The sequence below is a fragment of the Trachypithecus francoisi genome, unplaced genomic scaffold, assembly GCF_009764315.1.
Source record: "Trachypithecus francoisi isolate TF-2019V2 unplaced genomic scaffold, Tfra_2.0 Lachesis_group17, whole genome shotgun sequence".
In the NCBI taxonomy this organism is placed as follows: Eukaryota; Metazoa; Chordata; class Mammalia; order Primates; family Cercopithecidae; genus Trachypithecus; species Trachypithecus francoisi.
Genome location: NW_022681462.1, coordinates 55040784 through 55062396, shown reverse-complemented (window position 1 = coordinate 55062396; position 21613 = coordinate 55040784). Strand labels below are relative to the sequence as shown.

The 21613-nt window shown below is 36.2% G+C and overlaps 1 long non-coding RNA gene across 1 annotated transcript; it reads left to right on the top strand.

Moving 5' to 3' along the window:
* Window positions 1–1985: 1985 nt before the first annotated feature.
* On the top strand, window positions 1986–21148 carry LOC117062984. Its single transcript, XR_004428654.1, has 3 exons — window positions 1986–2003; window positions 4412–4465; window positions 20534–21148. It is a non-coding gene; the product is annotated as an uncharacterized LOC117062984 (long non-coding RNA).
* The last annotated feature ends 465 nt before the right edge of the window (window positions 21149–21613 follow it).

Below are 21613 nucleotides of genomic sequence, written 5' to 3'. Positions count from 1 at the left end.
ATCTCTTGCTTGGATCCTAAAATAGCCTCTGAAATATTCTCTAACTTTTTGCTCTTGACCTTTTGTATCCATTTTAAACACAGAAGACCAAATGACCCTTATAACATCATGCCATAGCACGGCACTACTCTGCTTAAAACCTTGCCATTGTCAAAGTCCATGCGAGGCCCTGCAAGACCTGGCCTCCTGGCCTCTCTGACCTTTTCATTCTGCTCCAGCCACACTGGACCCCTCAACCATGCCATGTTTATTATAGTTTTATTAAGCTTCTTGTTCTGTTTCTTCCAAGAGGGAAAGTTTGTCAAGATATATACAATGGCTAATTCCTCATATCTATAAAATTTTCCTTCAAATCTCTCTACCCAATGACCACTTTATTTAATGCTGAAACTTACTCGCCCTTATTCAACCCTCCTTCCCCTTATTCTGTTTATTTTTTTATTTTTAAAATAACTCTTAACCACCTTCTAATATATTGGGTAATTTACTTCTCTATTATACTCAATTTCATTAAATTCTCTGTTTAATTATATATAAATTATTATATTTAATATATTACATTAAACTTCTCTATTATATTTAATTTCATTATCTGCCTTTACTCCAAAATATGAGCTCCACAGTGAAGTTCTTTCTCAATTCTTTTCATTACTATATTCCATGTACACAGAACTGTGTCTGGCACACAGGAGGACACAAAATAAATGTTTGCTGAATTAATATTGCATTGCCTCAGGCCTCTAATGGTGTGACATTCCATGGATGATTAAAGATATAACTATAAGCCTCAGCCTTTATGAATCAAATTGATGCTTTTGCAAAAATTCTAAGTTGGCCTACAGATGCTTAGAATGAACCAGTCCAATTGTAAAACTAAAGTTAGAAGAAAAAACAGGATAATGTATTTATTTTATTCTTATTCACATCAAAGTTCAATTACAGTATGTGAAATCATTTCAGGGTCTGGCCAGTTTCCTTGACTTAACACATTGCTTCAAATATTTTTTGCAATTGGTATCTGTAGAAATACATGACTATAACAATGTCTTGTCTTTACAAGGATTTATAGCAATGTTATTTGCTCTAATGGACTTTAAACTCCATTTGTAATAGATACACTGTCTTATTTTAGGTCTGATAGTCACATGCACTCACCTATCTTCAGATATACAATACCAATTGCTTCTTATATGTCCATCATTTCCACTTACATTGATAAACTGTTTGTCTCAACAAAAATAACATTCCATCCTAAACTTCTACAAAATCCAAAGGCAGGAGAACTAAATTCTAATTATGATGGTGCTGTGCCACTTTGGGCAAGCCAAACAACTTTTTTAACAAAAATAAAACATATATGCGTGTTGCCATACCCTTTATGGACCCTGGTGAATCTCTGAGGGTAGACATAATGTCAGTATTGTTTTGAATGCAAGATCTCAGGTAGCCTCTACCTGGGATAAGATAAAACTCACTAAACACTTCTTGAAATAGTATCTATTATTCACATTACTAAAAAACACTGGTTTTTAATTAGCTACCATGTGTCAGGCATAATTCTATTCTCTATTATGCATTATCTTAATCATAATATCACTGTAAAGCAAGGTTAGTGATATTTTATCAAAAATAAAACTGAAGAGTAGGAAGTTATTAATTTTCCCAGTCATGAAGCTAGTAAAAGGTTAATATGAGCCCTGACCTCAGGTTTCTTTGCTGCTGAGCCTTGATTTCATGTTATACCTACTTCCTAGCACTTTGGTTAAAAATATCACATTATATCACCAATAAGAGTCTTTTTTGAAAATTCAAAAACCAGGATTTCTTTTTCTACCAACCAACTTAATATAGTTGAAAGCACTGACAGTAGAATCAGTGGCCATTTTCCGTAAAGGTCATAAACAAAGAGAATGTAGAATGTCTAAGAGCAGTGTTGTTTACTTCAGACTTCTGCTTATCAATTTTTGTTCATTCCCAAGGACATACTGATTTGTAACCATGTTGTAAGTATTCTTTTCTAATCTTTAAAAAATGAAGTAGTAAAAAGAATTTCAGAACATTAGACCCAGAAGATTTAGAATACCACTCAGAGAAGGCGTGAAAATAAAATATCAGCAAATCCATTTGGGGCCAGGTGCGGTGGCTCATGCCTGTAATTCCAGCACTTTGGAAGGCTGAGGCGGCTGGATCACGAGTTCAGGAGTTTGAGATCAGCCTGGCCAACATGATGAAACCCTGTCTCTACTAAAGATAAAAAAAAAATTGCTGGGCATGGTGGTGCACGCCTGTAATCCCAGCCACAAGGGAGGCTGAGGCAGGAGAATCTCTTGAACCCAGGAGGCGGAGGTTGCAGTGAGCTGAGATCACACCATTGCACTCCAACCTGGGCGACAGGGCAAGACTCCATCTCAAACAAAAACAGAAACAAAAACAAAAAACAAACAAACAAACAAACAAAAACAAAGAAAATCCATTTGGGTCCATATAAGCTCCTAAATAATAGACCATTGTGCAGAGGAAACACAGGTTATAATGCTAAACATTTCAAGTCTTAGGGAAATCAAATAACTATATTGTTTATAAAATTTGCTTTGACAAGTCATTACAACTTCATATGTTCTTATATGTTCTTTCATGTACCAATCTATGAAACTGTCTGCCTCTTCCTTTGTTGTCAGTGTACCCTGCATTTACCATACACTACTCATTTTATGTTTTTCCTATTTGCCTAGTATCGTATAATATTTTTATCTCTGAATCTCAAGCATCATCATCTGATACTATATGCCTTCCCACCTTTAATTTTAACTTGAAAAAAATTTTGTATGTGTATTTGTATGGCATTTAGCCTGTTTACATAATATCAAATAAGGTAACTTCAACCAAAACTAAACCAGTTTTATAGCATCTTGAGAACAACATACTTAGATAATCCGTTGATTTTTTTTCACATTTAAACAGGTATTTTTGGTTTCATGTAGACTCAGCCTCTGCAATTGGAAGGTTTGTTTGTTTAATCTTTAATATTTCTGGGTGCCATTTATGTTCATTTTCTTAAGATCATTTAATTACTGTCATAAGTTTTACTTATCTCTTCTTCACAAAAAGGATATACTGGCTAGTAGGATAATTTTCTGAGCTGTTTTAAAAGTCTTTGCCAAGATGTAAATACAAGTATCTACTGTGTGTTTGTGTGTGTGCGCGCGCGTGTGTGTGTGTATGTGTGTGTTTTCTTTTGTAGAGATGGGGTCTTGCTATGTGACCCAGGCTGGTCTTGAACTCTTGGCCTCAACTGATCTTCCTGCTTCAGCCTCCCAAAGCATTGGGATTACAGGCATGAGCCACTGTACCCAGTCACAATCTAGAATTAAAAAAAAAAAATGTGTGTTTTTAAAGAACCTCAAGGCAATTCTTGACTTTTAAAAAACTTTAGGCACAAAAATAACTGTTCAAACTGAATTATACTTACTTTAGATTTTTCCACTCAGGTCTGTCACTGTACTAATATTTTTTCTTGCACCTCTCTTTAATAAACTAGGAAATTGATTCTTATTTGGAAACATTAACTCTCTAGGCCCCAATAGGCTTTGGTACTCTGGAAGAAATCATGGTTTTCTAAATGGAATTCATATTGTTCTCACACTTTCCTTAAATATAGTAATTTCTTCCACACACAAGGAGAGGATCATTTGCCAAAGAGCAGTATCTTTCTTTATCAAAATATTTGCATTTAATTACATAATGAAATACTATTATGTGTAAGATACTGGGATAGACTATGCCAGGCTCTAGAGAAATAAGGTAAAGTCAAGAAAATTCTAGTTTCGCACATAGGAGGAAAAGGAGAGATACAAAGTATTTTGTTCATTTAGCAAATTGCAAACAATCAGAAAAAAAAAAAAAAAAACATTATGAATGCTACTTTTCTGGAATGTAACTTAGAGGGTTTGATTTTCTACATTTCTACTGATCTATTGTGTGCTGAGGTACATAAAAAGTTGAATGAGGGCCTGGTACTGTCCTTGACATTAACCAACCAAAATAAGCCTAGGTAGAGGAAGGCAATTAGGTGTGGGAGTTGTTGAGGAGGGTTCTGGGAAGACAGATTCCAGATGGGTTTGCATGGGTACACGTTTGAAAGGATAAAAGTTAAAGGTATGTTTGGGCACCAAAAATTAGTCCAAATGAGTAGGGGCTAAAGAATACATGGTGAAATATTGCTATAGAATTTTAGAAAGGTAGATTAGGGCCATCAGCTGGGTGTGGGAACATGATGCAGGTAAGTCTGCTGCCGCTGCTGATATTGTTATATCCCAGGAATTATCATCAACTCTCTGGATATAACATGTATTTGATTTCAAGTAAAAAAAAAAAAAAAAAATCCATACTAACTTTTATTTTTCTCTCCTAGAGAAATATACCTACCTGTCACTAAAATATTTGTCAAGTTACATAATCTATTAAGGTGAGAGAGCATCCTAAGATATCACAATAATAGTGAAATGTATCCATAAATTATATTTTTGATTTTTATTAACTGACAAGTAGAAACCACTGGTATATAACAAAACAGTCTGATCAATCACTGTATAATAAACACTCACATATATGTATTTCTGTATCACTGAAGTGTAATATGATGAAGAGAAAATGAAATTGCTATGGGAAGCAGGAGGACATACCTAGACCTAGAGGACATGGAAGACCTCCTTAAGGAAGCAACATTCAATAGAGATCTGAAGCATGAGCAGGAATTAGTTATATAAAGTGGAGTGTGTGAGAATTGAAGTAGGGATTATACAGCATTCCATACAACGCCTTAGAGGGGAAAGAGAAAGGGATTAAAGAGGTAATAGTGGGAACCTAAAACAGGGGAAATGGTTGTTTAAGCTGAAGCTGAAGATGTAGGATGGGAACGTTTACACTTCACCTGGAAGTGCAATGCCACATCATTGAAAATGCACCAAATTAGAAAACAACACTGACTTATTGACTCATAAAACTCAGAATCTGGGTATCTAAAGCTTCAAATAAAAGCAAAATACTAAGAATAAATTATTAGATTAGATTAAACATATTAGAACTCAAAAAACTGTCTTTGTCTCATTTTCAGTACATTTAAGACTGAATTTTCTATAAATTGGAAGTACTTGAAGGGATTAGCTGTTCTTAATAAATGAAGCACACCTCACAGAAGAGTTTGGAAAAACGTATCACCAGAGTTCCACATATCTAACTATATCTAATTCAGTACAAAGAGATCAAGGCCTGAATATTTAGGTTCTTTTTTTTAAGTTTTCTAGTTATTGTGATGTGTAACTCTGTTGACAACCATCCAACACTGTGAGAGCCTTTAACTCTCCAGACTCTGCAAAAAATTCAAGACCCAAGGTAACCTCAGTTATAGCATATAGGGTTCAGTTGGATTTAATCCAAGTTCCTTCACACTTATATCTATAGCTGTAACAGCCTATAAAAATTGATCTTTACAAACATAAGCCCTATCATTATGAGATCATAAGAAACTCACCAAATATTACAGATTTTGTATTATACTTTCTTAGACAGAAAAAGAAATGTGGGCTGGGAGCGGTGGCTCATGCCTGTAATCCCAGCACTTTGGGAGGCCGAGGCGGATGGATCACAAGGTCAGGAGTTCGAGACCAGTCTGACCAACATGGTGAAACCCTGTCTTTACTAAAAGTACAAAAATTAGCCAGGTGTTGTGGTGCACACCTGTAATCCAGCTACTCAGGAGGCTGAAGCAGGAGAATCACCTGAATCTGAGAGGCAGAGGTTGCAGTGAGCCGAGATCACACCACTGCACTCCAGCCTGGGCAACAGAGTGAGACTCTATCTCAGAAAAAAAAAAAAAAAAAAAGAAAAAAAAAGAATTTTAATCCTTTTTATAACAGCCAAAGGGAGTTTTAGATTAACTGTAATTAACAAGACAACTTAGATCATCAGAAGCCCTCTGTTCTGTCTTTGAGTTATCTGATGATTTTCTCTATTAGAATGCCCTTACATTGAGGGATTTGGCATTATTTTATCATAGATTGCTTTTCTTCATCCTCTATTTTACATTCCTCTCCAATAGCTCTTATCTACCCCCTATATTAGGGCAGCTAATTGGAAGCTTAATTGCTTACATAATTAATACACGGCAAAAATTAGATAATCTTTGAGGATGTGGAAGTATGTATGTGCACACATTGCACACACACACAAATATATACATGTTTTAAGGCAACATAATTCTAAGTTTTAATTTAATGATTTGTCATGAGCATCCTCTAGGAAAAGATGCATATATTCTCCTTTAAATAGTTGTATAAAATTCTATTGTGAGGATCTAGAGACTTTTAACAAGACTGTTCTTTCTCTCTGCATCTAGTCTAATAACAAATAGCCATTTTCTTTTATTAGAAAATGTTTCTACCAGAAATAACTATTTTAATTGACAAAAAATTCAGTTGTGTACCATTAATTGTATAACTATGTTCATGTTAACGAAGTGTTTATTTCAGATTTAACAAATTTGAGTAATGTGCAATAAATAACCCCCGTATGTGGGTACTTCTATCTTAGTGCGTTATTTAGTTAAATTTATGGAGTACAAATGCAATTTTGATACATGCATAATGGTCAAGTCTGGGTTTTTAGGGTATCCATCACCCAAATACCTTACATTGTAAGCATTATATCTTAGTGTTTTAAACATGGATAGGTTAAATAAAGTAGGAGTACATGGCAAAGAATATGTGTATTTTTAAAATTACCAGTTGCTATTACTTTCGTTTCCCTCAGATACTTACTACCATCAACAATCTATGAAAATGCTTGTATGCACACCAGTAGTGAACTTAATTTTTGTTTTGAATTGTACTTGAACTGATGAGAAAAAAAAATAGTAGCTAGTTGCGTTTATTTTCATTTCCTTGAGTGCTAAAACCCCTGAGCAAATTATAAAGTATTTATTGATGATTCATTTTCACCCTTTATTGTCTTGATTGTTCATACCTTTTGCTAAGTTTCTACTGGGAAGTTTCTTTTAAATACTTAGAAGAATTTTAATACAAGTAGAATATGTACCTTTTAGTTTTTTTACTTAAAAATATTTTTTTTCAGGCCTATACTTTTAGATTCTGAATATTAGTTCTTTGTTGAATGCATTTGCAAAAATGTTCTCCCATTCTGTATGTTGTCTGCTTATTATGTTGATTGTTCGTCTTGCTGTGCAGAAGGTCTTTAGTTTAATTAAGTCCCATTTGTCTGCTTTTGGTCTTTTTGTCTTTGCTTTTGTGGCCTTAGTAATAAATTCTTTGTCCAGGCTAATATTCAGAAGAGCTTTTTCTAGGTTTTCTTCTAGGATTTTTATAACTACAGGTCTTACATTTACATCTTTAATTCATCTTCAGTTAATTTTTGTACATGGTGCGAGGCAGAGGTCCAGTTTCATTCTTCAGCCAGTGTTCCTAACACCATTGATTGATAAGGGTGTCCTTTCCTCATTGTTTATTTTTGTTGACTTTTTCAAAAACCAGTTAGTTGTAAATGTGTGGCATTATTTCTGGATTCTCAATTCTGTTCCACTGATCTACGTGTCTATTTTTGTACCAGAACCAGGCTATTTTGGTTCCTATAGCTTTGTAGTATGATTTCAGGTTGGGTAATGTGGTATCTCCAGCTCTCTTCTTTTTGCTGAAAGTTACTTTGACTACTTGGGTTCTTTTTTGATTCCACATTAATTTTAGAATTAATTTTTCTAATTCGGTGAAAAATGATCATAGGAATTTGGTAACAATTGCACTGAATCTTCAGATTGCTTCAGCAGTATAGTCATTTTAATGATATTGATGCTTTGTATCCATGAACATGGAATGTACTTCCATTTGTTTGTGTCATCTGCAACTTATTTAATTAGTGTTTTGTAATTTTCCTTGTAAAGCTCTTTTATCTCCTTGGTTAAATATATTCCTAGCTATTTTATTTGTGGGTGTGGCAGTTATAAATGAGAATAAGTTCTTAATTTGGCTATCAACTTGAGCATTGTTGGTATACAAAAATGCAAGTGATTTTTGTGCATTAATATTGGATCATGAAATTTGACTGAAGCCATTTATCAGGTCTAAGAGTCTTTTGGAGGAACCTTTGGGTTTGGCTGTGTCATCAGCAAACAGAGGTAATTTGACTTCTTCTTTTCCTATTTGGATGCCTTATATTTCTTTATTTTGCATAACTGACCTGGCTAGGGCTTTCAGTACTATGTTGAATAGGAGTGGTGAGAGTGGACATTCTTGTCTTATTCCAGTTCTCAGGAAGAATTCTTTCAACTTTTCCCCATTAAGTGTGATGTCAGCTGTGGGTTTCACATATAGAGCTCTTATTATTTTTAGGTATGTTTCTTTGATGCCTGGTTTGTTGAGGGTTTTTATCATGATGGGATGTTGGGTTTTATCAAATGAGTTTTCTGCATCTATTGAGGTAATCATATGGTTTTTGTTTTTAATTATGTTTATGTGGCAAATCACATTTATTTCCATATATTGAACGACTCTTGCATCCCTGGAATGAAGTCTTCCAATTGATTGGAATGGATTATATTTTTGATGTGCTGCTGGATCCTGTTTGCTAGTATTTTGTTGAACATTTTTGCATCTATGATCATCAGGTGTATTGGCCTGTAGTTTCTTGTTGTGTTCTTGCCAGATTTTTTTTTTTTTTTTTTTTTTGAGACGGAATCTCGCTCTGTTGCCCAGTCTGCAGTGCAGTGGCCGGATCTCAGCTCACTGCAAGCTCCGCCTCCCGGGTTCATGCCATTCTCCTGCCTCAGCCTCCCGAGTAGCTGGGACTACAGGCACCCGCCACCTCGCCCGGCTAGTTTTTTTGTATTTTTTAGTAGAGATGGGGTTTCACTGTGTTAGCCAGGATGGTCTCGATCTCCTGACCTCGTGATCCACCTGTCTCGGCCTCCCAAAGTGCTGGGATTACAGGCTTGAGCCACCGCGCCCGGCCTCTTGCCAGATTTTTATATCAGGATGATACTGTTCCAATGCAATGAATTAGAGAGGAATCCCTTATCTTTAATTTTTAAAAATATTTTAAGTAAGATTGGTACCAGATCTGTGTACATCTAGTAGAATTTGGCTGCAAATCCATCTGATCCTGGGCTTTTTTGCTGTCGTTCTTGATACTTTTTAAAAAATTACTGATTCAATTTCATAACTCGTCATTGGTCTTTTCAGGATTTCAACTTATTCCTGGTTCAATCTTTGGAGACTGTATGTTTCTAGAAATTTAACCATTTCCTCTAGATTTTCTAGTTTGTGTGCATAGAGATGTTCATTGTAGTCTCCTGAGGATCTTTTTTTATTTCTGTGGTATCAAAAATACCACTGATTGTACTTGTTTGAATCTTATTTTTTTATTTATTGGTTAATCTAGCTCAGTCTATCAATTTTGGTTATCCATTCAAAGAACTAACTTTTTCACTGATCCTTTGTGTGATTTTTTAAAATCTCAATTTCATTTATTTATACCGTAATTTTTGTTTCTCTTGTTTCTGTTGGCTTTGGGTTTGTTCTTATTTTTCTATTTCCTTTAGGTGTGATGTTAAGTTATTAATTTTAGATCTTTCTATGCTTTTCATGTAATCATTTAGTATTATAAGCTTTCCTCTTAAGACACTTCTGCTGTATTCCAGAAGTATGGGTATATTGTGTCTCTATTTTCATTTGTTTCAATTTTTAAATTTCTGCTTTGATTTATTATTTACCCAAAAGTCATTTAGAAGAAAGTTTTTTAGTTTCCATGGGACTTCTGTGTTTTTGAGAGCTCCTCTTGTTATTGATATCTAATTTTATTTAACTGTGGTCTGAGAAGATGCTTGATATGATTTCAATTATTTTGAATTTACTGAGATTTTCTTTATGGCCAAGCTCATGGAAAAATTTGGAAAATTTTTCATGAACAGGTAGGAAAAAGATCAAGAGTCCAATTTGAGTCCTCAGTTTCTTTGTTGGTTTTCTGCCTTAATGATCTATCTAGCGCTGGGAGTGGGCTGTCAAAGTCCCCCATTGCTATTGTATGGCTGTCTACCTCTTTTTTTAGGTCTAGGACTATTTGTTTTATAAATATGTGTGCTCTGGTGTTCAGTGCCTATGTATTTAGGAAAATTAAATCTTGTTTATGTCCCTTTATCACTATATAATGCCCTTCTTTGCCTTTTTCTACTGTTGTCGGTTTAAAGTCTGTTTTATCTAATAGTCTTGGTTGACTTTGTTTTGTGTTAAGAAGGCTAAAAATAGGTCTCAATCTCTCCTAGCCTGTAAGGTTTCTGCTGAGAAGTGTGCTGTCAGTCCTATGGGATTACCTTTATATGAGAGGTAATTTGGTTCTTTTCTCTAGCTAGCTGCCTTTAATATTTGTGTGTGTGTGTGTGTGTGTGTGTGTGTGCGCGCGTGTGTGTTGACCTTGGATAGTCTGATGACTATATAACTTGGTGATGGTTGTTTTGTATAGCATTTTGTGTGTGTTCTGTGAATCTCTTGCATCTAGATATTGACTTCTCCAGCAAGATTAGGGAAACCTTCCTGAATTATTTCCTCAAGTAAGTTTTCCAAGTAGCTTACTTTTAAGGGCACTAACACTATGCCATTTTGGCAGCAGGTTTTTTATTCATTTGGTGTTGCAATTCAGGCTTCAGTCTCCAGTAATTGGCACTCAAGAGTAAGAGTCAGCTCTCCTTTGCGTAAATTGATGATCATTGGTCACACCCTCCCTGACAGTGGGAAAAAGGTTGCAAGGGGGATCATGTTGGGGTGCACTGAGGTTTCAGGGGAAAGAGTTAGTGACTGTGCACCAGTTCCTCATCCTGAGCAGGCAGGAACCGAATTGTATCCTTGGCACAGGGCCCATGACCTTCAGTTCAAACAGACTTTATCCTTCGGCTCCTGGCCACAGTGTAGCTGCAGCCCATGGACACACCTTTCTCCTTGGCTACCTCCAACGTGGGCTCAGGTTGGAGCCTCTTTCCCCAGTCCAGGGTGGACAACTCTGTGGTTTGCCCGCCATCTTTGCTGGGAGGCTGCTACTCTGTGTAGGGAGTGGCAGTTGAACTCCACCCTTTGTGCAAGTCCAAGCAGCGCAGGCTCACTTTCAATGGAGTTGGAACTACCACAGAAAAGCATGAAAAGCACTTTCTCCATGTATAGGCCCCCAGCAGGGAAAGCCTCTACTGTGCTCACAACACTGCACTGTTTGGGGGAGATGACTCCCCTCTGCATCCATTCTTGGCTGGTGGTGCCACCCCTCTTCAGTGATTGGCACTGCAGTTGCCTCTCCTTTGTCCCTAGGGAAGGTTTTTCAGGCTGTGTTTCTAGCTGTCTTAGGGGCGGCCCACATAAAGGGTTAGGTTTGGGAGCTTGCAGTTTCTCAAGGACCTGCCTATCCCCTGTGATTGCCAAAGTTAGAACAGGTTGTGGCGTATGCTTGGGTGTGTGAAGGGGGGTCTCATGATGCCACAACTTAAGGGCAAAGCAGAGTAGATGCACCACAGGTGGTGCACAAACAATATGGTGCCTGCCATTTTAGTGCAGGCCTGAGGAGTGTGGACATACTTACAAGTACTGGCCAGCTATTTTTCTGTCGCTGGGAACTCCCAAATTCCTAACAACAGTGTTGCCCAGGTCACGAGGTCAGAGGGGCTCCCCAACAGTTTGACAGTCAGCAGATAATCAAAGGGGTAAGGGAAGCAGAGAAGCACCCCCCACCTTCCCTTCCTTTTGGGCTCCACATTTCTTGGAGGTCAATCTCCGTCATACTCTTGCTTTCTTTTTCTGCAGTTCAGCTTCTTCCCATAGGAACTCTGACTCTTTCTTTCCTCAGTTTTCCATTTGGAACACGTGCATTCATCAGTAACTTTAATCTTCTATCTGAGGAGAATTGTCACCCAATGTTCCTACTAATCCATCTTAAAAAACAAATGCTAGGCCGGGCGCGGTGGCTCAAGCCTGTAATCCCAGCACTTTGGGAGGCCGAGACGGGCGGATCACGAGGTCAGGAGATCGAGACCATCCAGGCTAACACGGTGAAACCCCGTCTCTACTAAAAACTACAAAAAAACAAACAAACAAACAAACAAAAACTAGCCAGGCGAGGTAGCAGCGTCTGTAGTCCCATCTACCCAGGAGTCTGAGGCAGGAGAATGGCGTAAACCCGGGAGGCGGAGCTTGCAGTGAGCTGAGATCCGGCCACAGCACTCCAGCCTGGGTGACAGAGCGAGACTCAGTCTCCAAAAAAAAAAAAAAAAAAAAAAACAACAAAAAAAACAAATGCTTAGTTAAATATTTCTGTTTTTATTACATACAATCAGAATGTAGGATATAATATAGTTTTTTTATTTATATTAAGCTTTTCTATATGAATGTGCACACATGTGCACACACACATATACATACACATACCATTTTGTAGATGAAAGAGGGAAAATATGTTATTTGTTGCCAGTATAAATAGCTTTACATTGAAGATATTCTATTTTCCAATTCTGAATATTTGGTATATTAAGATTAGTCTTAAAACCAAACTGTCACAGACATTTAGAAATAATGGATAAAGTATTATTTATCCAGTTATAATCATTTCAGTACCTTGCTGAGCTTGCAGGTAAGAAATCCCCAATCACGCTAACTAGAAACAATGTGAACTGAATAGTAGAGTAGTGGATGCATAAATTCACTCTAGAACTGATCTTGATGTTAGAGGAATCAGTCCTTGTAAGTAAGGAATTGAGAGAAAAACAACATCCTTGGGACCCTATTAGGTCTGAGCTCACAGTAAATAGGTAGACTAAAAACAAATCGGCATCGCTGGAAAAATTCTGAACTATAGTATACTCTCCTTAACCACAGGGAATTTCAACACCCACAGTGGATGCCTAAAACTGTAGGTGGTACTGAACTCTATACATACTATGTTTTTCCTAAACATGTATGGTAAAGTTTAATGTATAAATTAGGCACTGTAAGAGATTAACAAAAGTAACCAATAAAAAAATAGAACAATTCCACTGCACTCCAGTCCGGGTGACAGAGCGAGACTCCGCCTCAAAAAAAAAAAAAAAAAAAAATAGAACAATTATAAAAATATACTGTAATGAAAATTATGTGAATTGGTTCTCTCACCCTCTCTTAAGGTATCTATTTGTACCATAATCACCATTCTTCTTATGATGATGTGAGATGATAAAATGCCTATGGGATGAGATGAAGTCAGGTGAATTGCATAGGCACTGTGACACAGAGTTAGGTGATTATTGGCCTTCTGATAATATGTTGGAAAGAGGGTCACCTGCTTTGGGTTATTCTGGATCATCTAGCAATGACAACGTCAATGGTTGGATGTCAAGAGCAGACAATGCTGATGCGTAACAAGTGGGTAATATCTACAGCATGAATATGTCGACAAAGGGAGGATTCACGTCCCAGGTAGGACAAAGCAGGAAGGCATGAGAGTTCATGATGTTACTCAGAATAGCACACATTTTAAAACTTATGAATATGGTCTGTTTCCGGAATTTTTCATTGAATAATTTTAGATTGTGGTTAACTACAGGTGTCAAACAGAAAGCAAAACTGCGGATAAGCAGGTACTACTCTTTTCATTTCTTCCAGGTCTCAAAGAAGAAGAATGAAACCATCCTGTGCAATTTAAAAAATCAGGTTCTGAGTCCTGCACTAATACGGAGATTGCATTACTCTGGAAGAAGAGTCAAGTTCTTCCCCTTCCAAGATTATACCTTTAAAAGTCAGGTCTAGAGTGGTAAAACTCCAAGGACTCTGGCAGAAGGAAATGTCATGCTATTTTGGATGATCACATTTCTCACTCAAGTCACAGAGAATTAAACAGAAATAAGAGGCCACTCAAAAGTTGAATGTATACTTTAAAAATTACAAACCCCTTCACCAAGAGCAATCTACCTGGAACAAGAGAAAACAGACACACATAGAAGCATCAGAAACCCCCAAACGTGATCTGATCCTTAACAAATGAAAGAGCACATTAAATGAGTATGTTAAATTATTTAAATACATTAAATAAGACATCAAACCAGGTACTGTGAAACACCAGTAGGCCTCTCACGTATCTTGTGATATGATTTACTCTGAAAAATAGCAATGAGTAAGTCAAAAAGAAAATAGAAAATTGTTATGTAAACAGGATGAGAGATCTGAGGAAATTTCAGAAATGAAAAGTTCTAAATATTTAATTAAAAAGGGTTTAAGTGGTTATAATAGATGGAGCCAAAAATAAAAGAGGCAACGTTTGAAAACATAGTGACTGTGACTTTTTTTCGAAAGGTGATAAAGATACTTATCTTCCGAATCAAAAAACACAGTGAGAGTCAAGAAGTTAAATTTAAACAAATCCACACATGGATACATTATAATAAAACTGCATAACACAATTAAAAAAAAAAAACATAAAAGACTCATAGCAATTAAAGAGGAGGGAATGTTTACTTATACAAGAACAAATTGCATGTCATTTAATTTCTCAAAAGAAACCGTAGAAGCCTGGAAAGAAATAGAAAAAGGAAAGAGAAGGAAGGAAAGAAAAAGAAGGACACAAACGATGAAGAGATGTAAAGAAAGGCAAGGGAAGAGGAGGGGAGAGGTGGGCTTGTTGGGGGAGGGAAGAGGAAAAGAAAAAGAAGAGAATAAAATAAAACAAATATCCTGAAGAAAAGTATCTGTTACCCTGTAGGTCTATAGCTATACAATATTGAAAATTCCAAAAACAATTTTAGACATAGGCCAGTTTCCTACTCCCAAAACTTTATTACAATCCTAAATGTGCATGGTAAGCATATTATTATCAATGCTTCAACCTCTCTGTTATAAAATTATATTGCAGTTTCCTCCACTACAGCTCAGATATCCTTCCCTGCCCAAGAACTTTGAGGTTACCTATGTGACTAGCTTTGGCGAATGACAAGTGACATAATGCAAGCAGAGGTTTTAAATGTTCTTAAATGTTCTGGTGTGGTTTAGCTTGCCTCTCATGCTCTGGCTAACACCATGAGGAATATAAGCTCCAGGTTTTCTGCTCCTTTAACCTGGGCCCAGTAATGATACATGTGGAACATACTTGACCAGAGACACAGAGTCAAGTCCATCTTATTCACACTCTGAAGCAAGGATGCCCCAATTGACCCAGGTTCAGGACTTAGAAAATATTGTTGTAGGACATTGGTTATTGGAGAAATTGCTGATTAACACAGTGTGTTTCAGGAAGATGGAAAGGGACCTCGAACACAACAAAAGGAGTGGGATGAAGAAATGATGGTGAGCAAATATTTGGTGAATATTTGAGAAAACGGAAACAAACATGAACTTCATAAGACAACAAAATAATTATTTTGTAATTTCTTATGATTTGACAACAATATTATTTGTGTCATACGAGAGGGGGATAGAAAAGCAATTCTCTGTAGGCCAAGCCACAAAGGTTGGTTTTAAATTAATAGTAATAAATATTGGATATTACCAAGTTTACCTGCAAACCAGCAAGAATACAACACAATATTATGCACACATGAGAATATTCCTGGACGGAGGTGCACATGGGATTGTCTTCCTGGTACATCCTTTATTGCTCTCAAAGTCATGGCCAAAGCTCAGTGTCTATGCTGATTGCATGAAACTGGGATTCACGGAATTAGAGGCACACAGAAGCACGTGCTTACAGCCTTTCATCCGAGGTAGTGGGGTAGGCTTATTTAAGGATTTAAGGATTCATATGATTAGAAGATACTTTTGCTGCAACGTGGTAACATTACACATTTTTTGCACTGTAGTTTCTGCCAAATTACCTGGCTTATGTGAAGTTTGAGTACAGCTGGTCTAGTCAGAGTCTACTTCTAAATCAATCCTGACCTTCTTAGAATGTGAAATTTAAGGCAGCTAATAATTAGTGAAAAGACATACCACCTACATTTGTTCCTTTTAATTTATGGTTAAAATTGAGGCTTTATCACTTAGATTTATTGCTTCTTATTTGTCAGTTTTGTCATTTTTTTTTTTTTTGGCTCTATCATGATTATGTTTGTTTCCTTACAAATTCTTGTTAATTTAGCTGTCTATTCAGTCTACCGATGATTTTCTCCTTTTACCCAAAGTTATAATTAAATTATATTTCTGTATGAATGCACCAACATTAAGTTATGACTGTATACCACTCTCACTCTAAAGCAAGGCATTATACTTCCAGACCCAGTTCCCTACAAGATGAGAACTTAAGAAAACTGTACATCCACTCCAAACCCTGAGTGTAGTTGATACAGTTTAGAGTTATTTGGTTCTAGTTATAAAATGTTTCACCTGTTTCAAATAATCTTATAAAGAAATAAAAATGTCCAAGTCATATGTTCATAATACATTTCTATTTTACTATGTATAATCAAATGAAAATTGAGCATATTTACTACTGACTACCAATTAGAATATATCTTATGGTATGAATTTGTGTACCTTTTCTTAGAGTACATTTACAGTGCATTCTTGTTTTCTATGATTTCCCCTCAACAAAGAATGACACGTTTTAAACCTGTACAGAGTATTTTAAAATTCATTTATTTTCTTTAAACAGTCTTTATTATTTTATCATTTTCTAGCTTGCATTGTTGCACATGAGAAATGCAATTTTTTCTGAATTCTCGCTTCTTTGCAAATGATGTGTTCTTTCTCTAAGCAATCTTATATAATTTTTTTCTTTATTCTTGGGGCCCGAAAGTTTCTCTAGGATATAGAGACTAGTACTGTTTAGTTTCAGTGCTATTTAGATTCAGCAACTTTCAGTACTGTTTACATTCAGTAAACCCTTTCGACACTGAAGTTTGAACCTCAAATTACTTTTTAAGTTAAAAATATATTATCTATAATAATAAACACTAAAATTTTAATAATTTATTTTGCTCTATCTTTCCCTTCTTGCTGCCTGGAATTTTTATTATTTACATTACTGGTTTCCTTGATTTATCCATAATTTTTCATTTGTGAAATTATTTTTTTTTCAGATCTCTGCTATAAGGTGTTTTCTCCGTGTGATATGCTAGAATTTTAATTTGTCCTCAGCAGTGTTCTTTTTCTATCCTCGTTTGTTAAATGTTTATATTTGAAAGTCATATATTTAGATCTATAAATCAATTTTTGTGTTTGACTTTGCATTTTTTTTGTTGTTGTTAAAATTTGTTTTTCACTTTTATTGTTTAAGCTCCATAGGTGCGACCTGTCCCAGTTATTCACCTTGAGCTTTATGCTTCATGTGGCTGAAGCTTCTTAGAAGGATTATGTAATATTTAAACCTACTCTTCGTTATGTATTTCATCAGCAGGTATAGAGATGAGGCTCTTCAGTGTCATGTCTTGTGGCATAAAATGGAGGCTACAGCTATGGTTATATTTGTTAGTTTTTCTTGGGAATTAATTAATTATTCATTTAGTGGACCTGTGAATCTTTTGCTAAGTCATTAGGGACAAACTTCATCTCTTTTCTAGGTGTTTCTAGATATACTGAGGGAAGAGGCGTTCCCATCCTAACCTCATGTAACAGGACCAGTGCATTTCATATGAGCAGTTTCCCTGCAGATCTAACAGCGTTAGCCAGTCAGGCAGGTTTTCCAAGTGCCTCCTACTACAAGACAGCTGGTGAAGCCTCTCTCTGGGCAAATTCAATAGCTCTTGCCATCTGCACTCTTTAGAGCCACGAATTCCGTATTTGTACCCCATAGGAAAGGAAAGAATTTTCATCTGCTGCTGGTCCCATACCTCCCACCCAGCACCCCTAAGATAAAACCTCACAATAGAAAAGCAGAAGGAAATCCTGCTCTGTTGGCCTGTGTAGTCTGAAAAAATATTAACACAGCTTCAGTTACATGCCATTTGGAACACACCATATGCTGAACCATGATAATTAGCCCAACTTGGATACTGAAAAGTCTGAAGCCCTGTAAATTTTGGATGATGTCGAGAAAAGGGAGAGGAAAGAGGAAACAAAACCAGAAAACATATGCTAGCAAAGCACTAGAAAGTTAAATGATGGAAGGCCAGGACCATATTCAAAATTATTCTGAAGAGAGAATGTTTGCCTTTTCTTGATGAATATTTTTTAAATTTACAGACTGTACTAGGTTTTAATTTTACAAGTTACACCTGCTGGATAAAATATTTTGCTTTTATTTGTTTCAGTATCCTATTTTAGGACATTAAAAGTTCAAAGGAATTTCATTTCACTGGGGATATAATACAGCTAATGTAGGAACAAAAGATCAACATCTCACCCCTATTCTTCTGGTTTTTTTTCTGTTTATACAATTAAAATGAAATTAAAATCTGTCCAATAGTAATCACATGTTTATATAGTCATAACTTGGTCTCTTTTATACACATGCATTTGAGTTATTACAGAAAAATTTATACGCCCAAACTGTTTAAAATGATTTATTTGCTCATATAGGAGGACATCTAGCCTTTAGTCCGAAACATGCCAAATCTTATATATGAGGCTTTAGATTACTGTTTGAAAATATAAATGTAAACAATGTAAAAACATCAACTTATAGATTTTGAAATTCAGTACCAACACAAATATCTTTCAAAAAGTTAATGTTTTGTAATACAATTCATGTGGGCTTTGAATTTAGACAGTCTAGAGCTAAACAATTCTTTCTTTACACAGAGATTGACTGCACAGTTCTGCTGAATGCAGGTCCCAGGCCCTTAGCACCAGCCACATGTATTCTGATTTAGTTCATCTAGAATACCATATCGATGGTTCATGGAGCAGTGACCACACAATTTATTGTTTGAACTGAGTCATTTTTGAAAGTCAAAGGAGAAGCATTAACATTTGTAAGGCAAATCGTGGTAAATCACAGTACATGGTCACACACAGACTACAAACTGAGGAACCCTGCTCTAGTCAAGGTGTTGTAAAGTGACTTCTAGTGTGTTATGGAAATCAAATAAATACAGAAATTAAATTGAAAAATATAATGCTGTGGAGTAGTGTTTCAAGGTGTTTCTTCTTCCTTTTCCCTTTCTTGCACTGGAATAAGCAGAATGACTCATTGAGTGCCACCCTTGTGCCTACACAAAACAAGATTGCTCCAGCTGGATGCTGCGGCTCTTCCCTGTCCTGTTCTGAGCATCCACCTTACTATTCACAGCTGCCTTTTCTCTAGAGGAGCATTATACTCCCTTAAAGTTCTTTTCTGATTTCTTCCCAAAGTTTAAAAAATGTTGACTTTTCACATATTGCTGTGATACCATCATCGCTCACTGACTCAGGAGATACTCTTTGGTCCATACAGAAATAGTGAGAGTGTCCCTTTCCCAGTTTCTGGGCCCCAAAATAACCTTATTTGTGTCCTCCTCATCAGCAAGTCTCCACAGTTCATTCCAGCCTTGAATTCCTCAGCTCAAGCAATGCCCTCACCTCAGCCTCCCAAAGAGCTGGGACCATAGGCGCATGCTACAATGTACAGCTAATTTTTTTTAGTTTTTATTTACTGTAGAGACTGGGTCTTGCTGTGTTGCTCGGACTAGTTTCAAACCTCTGGTCTTAACTGATCCTCTTCCTTGGCTTCCCAATCTGCTGGGATTACAGGCATGAGCTACTGCACCTAGCCACATTTTAAAGCCAAATAGGGTTCAGTTTATTCCCTCAAGACATTCATATTTTTATAAGAAAAATATTTTTAAACAAATAAAAATACAAAAATTGAATAGGAGAAAAGTAACAAAGTTCTATGAGATTTTTACGGAAAAAAAAAAAAAAAGCATTTTCAGCTGAAGGGTGAGGATAAGAAAAGTACTTACAAATACTAGGATTTTTTTTTTTTTTTTTTTTTGAGACAGAGTCTTCCTCTGTGGCCCAGGCTGAAGTGCAACGGCACTATCTTGGCTCACTGCAACCTCCACCTCCCGGATTCAAGCAATTATCCTGCCTCAGTCTCCTGAGTAGCTGGGATTATAGGCATGTGCCACCACGCTCAGCGAATTTTTGTATTTTTAGTAGAGACAGGGTTTCACTATATTGGCCAGGCTGGTCTTGAACTCCTGATCTTGTGATCCACCCACCTCAGCTTTCCCAAAGTGCTGGGATTACAGGTGTGAGCCACCGCACCCGGCCTAATATTAGGATATTTAATGTAAGTTATGAAAGATGGGTTAGATGCTGGGAGAATGGCTGTGCTAAACACAAAAATAAAACAAAGAACTGTCATGGAGAAGTAAGCTGAGGTTCCTCTTCAGGGAATAACAACTAGTACTAATTTGTACTCACTAAAGCATCAGGCTAAGTACTGAGCAGTAAACAGATTATGCAAGAATATTTTTGAAAGAGTAAAGAAAGCCACATATTTGTGCACAGGTTTATTGTTTTTCAAAGTGTTTTCTGCCACCTTGTATACTTGGCTTTCTGTTTACACTTTCAGAAAAAAAGTACATTTTTAATAAAATTCTATTTTGCAGTGTGAATCTTTTTGTTTGTTTTCCTTTCCAAGTTTGGAAGCAGAAGAGAAACACGGGAGTAGGCAGATGGAGAAAGAAATATTGACTTTATTACTAAATAAATCTGGTATTGGAATAGGATTCCTAAAGCTGAGTCCCAAAATTAGACTGATTAGCTGTTCTAACACAAACCAGAAGATTCAGTGAGAAGGATGAGAAGTATCTCCCTAACATGAGAAATGAAACTTTTGAAAACATCACCAAAGTTGTTCCTGTCTTGTACTACAGGCCTCTCTCCACTGACTCGAGGTCTCAGGAGAAATCATGACCCCTCTTGTCTCACCTGGCTGAACCACCTGGATGTCTTTCCATCATTCTCTATTATGACCCTATATAATGACCTTCTTCCTTATATGTGTTCAGGAGTTGCAAAAATATATATATATTCTAGATGTCTATTATTTCTCTCTTTTTAAAAATTCTAAGTACTCAGAACAATACCAAGAAAATTACAAAAGCAAACTTCTTTATAGCTAATTGGAAACTTCCCTGCAGTTCTGAAGTATACGTGATATTGGGTATTGTTACAATAATATGCAATATTATTAAAGTATATGTGATATTGTGTATTGTTTACCCTGTGGTGCTATATATGAATTTGTGTATGAAGCTATTCTTTACATTTTATAAAATGTCATCGATATACAGAGAAAATAATTTTCCTGGGTATCACTGGAGATTCAAAATTTACCTCATATGAATGCATTATTTTGGGAACCAATATTTATGCAGCCAGACAGACAATAAATTGGCTAGAAAGATTGGGATGAGCAGGTATTAAACATCACGTTCAGCTCTTAATGCCTGAATTTCAGACTATTTTCAGGGATGGCATTACTAAGGACTATTTCAGAAGAATAAGAGACTATACCAGAAATGGAAGAGAAACTCTGCTTTTTTCTTTTTTTTCTCAGCAAAGCTTTTATCCTACCTATAACCTGATTAAGCATCAATGTCACCTAAGGAGTTGTTGATACAGTATTTATGTTGAAGCCTCATTCTTCAATCAGTAAATGATTTTTTTTTTCCCTGCAAGTGGTT